Below are 4,917 nucleotides of genomic sequence, written 5' to 3'. Positions count from 1 at the left end.
CTGCTGGGCAGCCGGCACGCGCTCCTCACCGGGGCTGCGCCTCCGGGACCCCGGGCAGAGGCGGCGGCGGCGACGGGGCAGCGGCAGAGGGCGCGGGAGCGGCACCGGCAGAGGCGGCGGGGGCGCGCACGCTCACGCACGCACCCGCACCCGCTCCGGCGCGCGCGCCCCCGGAAGGACGTGGGCCCCGCCGGTTCGCAGCCGCGGGCGGGGTTGGCCGCGCGTGCGCCCAGAGTGCCGGCAGAGGCCCCGCCCGCGGGGGCGGGGTCCGAGTGACAGCCGCGGGCGGAGCCCCCGGAGCTGTGGGCGGGGCTCGCCCGGGAGCCGGAGGCGCCGGCGCGGGCACGGGGGCGCCCAGGCGGGCCGCGGTGCGGGGCGAGCCGCACGGAAGGGGTGCGGGCGTTCGTCTTGCGGCCGAGCCCGCGCGGTGCATTACGTAGGATGGAGAAAACCTAAGTGTCCTCGTCAAAGGACGGGGGACAACGGGTGGGGGATGGGCCGCGCCCGCCGCCCGCCGCCCGGCCGCGGGGAGGCGCGTGGGCTCGTTTCTGGGGCGCAGAGATGGCGCGTCCTTCCCGCTCAACCACCGCGGCCCCCTGCCGTGGTCCAGCCGCCGCCCGTCGCGTGGAAGGGCAGGAGGACCACCCTCCGCTCGCTCCCCTCCCGCCAGGTGCCCCCGCGGCATCCATGGGCGCCGAGCGAGGGGAGCGCTGCCCTTCCCTCTGCAGGCGCCGGGGGTGGGGGTGGGGTGCGGGTGGGGGTGGGGCTGGGAGGCTCCCCCCGCCGCCCGCCGTGCCGGCGTCACCGCTCTTCACCTTGGAAGCCTCGGAGCGGACCTGCCGTCAGCGCGCCTGCCTCGCTTCCCCTCTTGCCCCACTGGGCGTTTTCCACTCAGAAACCTGATGACATCCAAGGCTTCCTACGACACACTGAGTAAAACCCACAGTTTGCCAACTCTGCCCCTCTACCTCTGCCCTCTTCTTGCCATCATGCTGACCTTGAACCGTCCAGCTTGTCACAGGCTCGGGAAGTGGCAGAGAGCTCAGGACATCTCCTGGCAGTCATTAATACATTGTGCAACGTCAAGCAGGCGCAAGAAAAGGCCCACGAAAACAAAGAAGCAGAAAGGCCAGATTGATACCTGCATCTCTTGATTCAAGAAGATGAGAGAGTGCCTTGGCTGGTGTGCTTAGTGGTTAGAGCTTCGACCTGCCCACAGAAGGTTCCAGGGTTCAATTTCCGGTCAAGGGCAGGTATCTGGGTTGCAGGTTCAATGGCCAGGAGGCAACCAATTGATGTGTCTCTCTCCCATCGGTGTCTCCCCTCGTCTCTGGAAAGCAATGGGGGGAAAATATCCTTGGGTGAGGATTCACACACACACCCAGGATGAGATTTCGGGCCAGAATCACAGGAATAATGAGAGAACAAAACAGACCTGGTACCAATTTCAGCTTGCAGCTGTGCTCACCTGTGCTGGAGCAGCATGAGTGAATGAACCAGGCCTTAAGAAAACGTTCCCAAAGACAGAAAAAGGTGCGTGCATTGGGCTGCTCCTTTTTTTTTTTTAATATATCTTTATTGATTTCAGAGAGAGGGCAGCAGAGGGAGAGGGAGAAACACCAATGAGGAGAGAGTCATTGGGAATGGAGCCCGCAACCTGGCCATGTGCCCCAACAGGGAATCGAATCCTGATCTCCTGGATCCTAGGTCGATGCTCAACCGCTGAGCCACGCCCAGCCGGGCTTGGGCTGCTCTTATTGGTGTTATTTAAAACAGTGAAAATGAAAACCTGCCTACAGGCACATTCAAATAGTGTAGTTATTAAAAATGGACACAAAGGTTACATAACCTAGACAATTCTTGTGATACCCCCTGAAAGTAAAATGAGCAAGATACGTGATATATAAAAAGTACATTACAAATATGTTTACCAACAAACAAGCCAGCCCTGGCTGGGTAGCTCAGTTGGTTAGAGTGTTGTCCTGATAAGCCAAGGTTGCAGGTTTGATCCCTGATTAGGGCACATTCAGGAATCAACCAATGAATCCACAAATAAGTGAAACAAAAATTCCATGTTTCTCTAAGATTAAAACATTTTTTTAAAGAAAGCATTTTCTCTAAACAAACAAGTCAACCTGTTCAGAGAAAATAAGAGAAATACCTGTCAAATGTGGACAGTGGCTACAGTCAGGCCCTGTACTTCACCAGGCGGACCACAATGTTCTCACCCAAGGCTTTGGAGATGCAGGTTTTGCTGCCCTTTAAGGGCAGCCTCAGTGGTGCCCTTGGCTCCACCCACCCCACCGCTTCTACTGTCTCCAAGCTCTCAAAGCTCATCTCATACAAGTCAGTTATCTAGGGAAACACCATCTCTTCCCAAAAAATGCAAGTGCAAAGCCCTTGAGGTCTGGGTCCACATGAAATTCACCTTTGCACCCCACAGAATCAGACTCTACTCCCAGGCTATTTAAGTACTTAACAGACTACGTGAAACCCATTTCCAGTATAAATGGGGGTGAATGTTGACTGCTGGCAGCTGTGGGGCTCTCTACCCTCTGTGCCAGCTCACTGTTGTAATGGAGTCATGCTGGGGATTATGGGACAATAGGAAGTCACCAACTTTTCCTGTTACATCTGGGGCAAGCCTGGCTCTCTGACACCAACATAAGTCCAATGCACCCAGTAAAGGGGTTTCCTACTGTGAACACCCAAGATGTCAGGAATGGGCACTTGTGAAGTAGCAGGCATCGAAGAACAGAGGCTCTCCTGCAGGGGCCTTACTGGTGGGTGCAGCTAGCACTCCAGGGCATAGCAATAAGGACAGTGTCACATCTTTGGAACAAGGGGAAGGGAACGAGAATACACATTTATATTTGCATGAAGAAACACTGAACAATAGAGGCTGGCTGGGCGGGATGGGCAGGGAACAGGTGGTTTTCTGAGCATGCCTTGTCATTCTGAGTCACTGAAGAGTCCCCATCGGAGGCAGGCCTGCAGCAACAGCTGTTGGCCAACCCTACACTGCTGTCCGGAGCGTGCCCTCAGCTCATTGCCTACTTGTCTTCTCCTGGACTTTGTCATGTACCTGTCATTATCTTCATGTGGTTCCAGCTCTAGAGTGGGGTCGTGAGGGTCAACAGCCCACCCCCGACTCAGTGAACTCCCTGCACCTGCCCAAGGGATGCTTTTGGCTACCTTGCTCTGCACCAGTTGTGACAACTGCAGCTAGATGCTTGCTCAACTCCTGCAGCTCAGCCCTGACCCAACCTGTAACCTGGTAGTTCCCCTTCAGCCTCCACATCCCTTTCCCGGAGAACCCACAGGTTTATCATATTTATATTCTCTCAGGTGCTGTTTTCTTCATAGCATCGAAGATTTGCAATTGTATTTGAGATCATCTATTTCCTCCCTGCCTCTTCCTAGGGTGCAGGCCCAAATGTGGTTTATGTGCCACCATTTCTTTTTTTAAAATATATCTTTATTGATTTCAGAGAGAGGAAAGGGGAGGGAGAAGGAGAGAGAGAAACATAGAGGAGTAATTGATCGGCTGCCTCCTGCACACCCCTGACTGAGGACCGAGCCCACAACCCGGGCATGTGCCGTGACCAGGAATCAAACCCTGATCTCCTGGATCCTAGGTCGATGCTCAACCGCTGAGCTACGCCTGGCTGGGATATGTGCCACTCTTTCGTCATCTTCCTGAACGAAGTAAGACACACCACACAGGCTGAAGTTCATTTCCCCCAAAGGAATACTTTATTGACAAATTACTCATTATTTACTTTACCGAAAAGACTAGCCCGGGCTTCTGCCTCCTACCAGGAGTCTGAGGTTCTACCTCTGAAGAACATGAGAGTGGACCATAGTCCCCCAAGGTGTCTGAAGTGACCCGCACACACTCAGGTACAAGAGCACAGCAGTCTACCAGAGCATACACTGAGCTGCTGGCTCCTCCCCAGGGGGTCCACAGAACACACGCAGGCAAGGTCTGTGCCCAGTAAGAGCCAGTAAGGCACAAGCTGCCCCTCTAGTCACACCCGACACCTGGGGCCCTGGGTGAGGCAGCTTCAAAACTGGAAAGAGATCTTTGTAGCTCCTGAGAAAAGGCAACAGCAGAGGTCCAGCTGACGCCACACTCAGCCTTGCCCTGCCTGGTCCATGCGCTTCTTGCATGTCCTGGGCATGCAGCACACAGACAGTTGGAGCCACTGACAGCAATGTGCTGGCCGGGCCTGGTCAGGTCAGGCTAGGCTAGGCCAGGCCCATAGGGCAGCTGGGCAGCACTGTATGGGTGCTGGCTTTCTTCTCCTGCCCTCCCACCCCCCGAACCCCAGAAGCCCTTTGGGCAGCAGGAGCTGCCAGGGTCCTTGAGGGAAGAGGCAAGTTCCATACACTAGGATAGTGGGAGTTAGTGAAATGAAACACACTACTGGTACAGGCATGCGGCCCTCGGGGAGATGCAGAATTCTGTGTAGTACTCAGAACCCACTAAAGAACTCTCACTTTTACATGTAAAAACATTATAAACAAAGCATAAGGTGATATAAGGCTTGTATTTCAGCTTGAATCCAAACAAATAATACTTTGTAACTATGAGGCTAAAGCTGCTTTGCTTAGTTTTAAATTTTGAAAAATCCACTACATTTAAAAATAATTTGCTTTTGTTAAAGCTAGATCATTAGTGTAATAATTAGGCAGCTGCCGATAATCAGTTTCTTTCTGGAGGGTCTCAGAAAATGGACAGTTTTCTTAGCATTTCGAAATAATTGCAGGTCAGATGGGGCTTCTGGAAGATGCTTCCTACTGCGACATACGGAAGGAGTTTGCATTCTGATGAACTAACAAGACTGCCAAAGGCCCTGTCCCCCACCCACCCACTTCCTGCCCCAGGAAGGACGGCATAGTGATTGTTGCATC

The sequence above is a fragment of the Miniopterus natalensis genome, chromosome 7 (genome assembly GCF_054644295.1).
Source record: "Miniopterus natalensis isolate mMinNat1 chromosome 7, mMinNat1.hap1, whole genome shotgun sequence".
Lineage (NCBI taxonomy): Eukaryota > Metazoa > Chordata > Mammalia > Chiroptera > Miniopteridae > Miniopterus > Miniopterus natalensis.
This window is presented reverse-complemented; position numbering follows the sequence as displayed.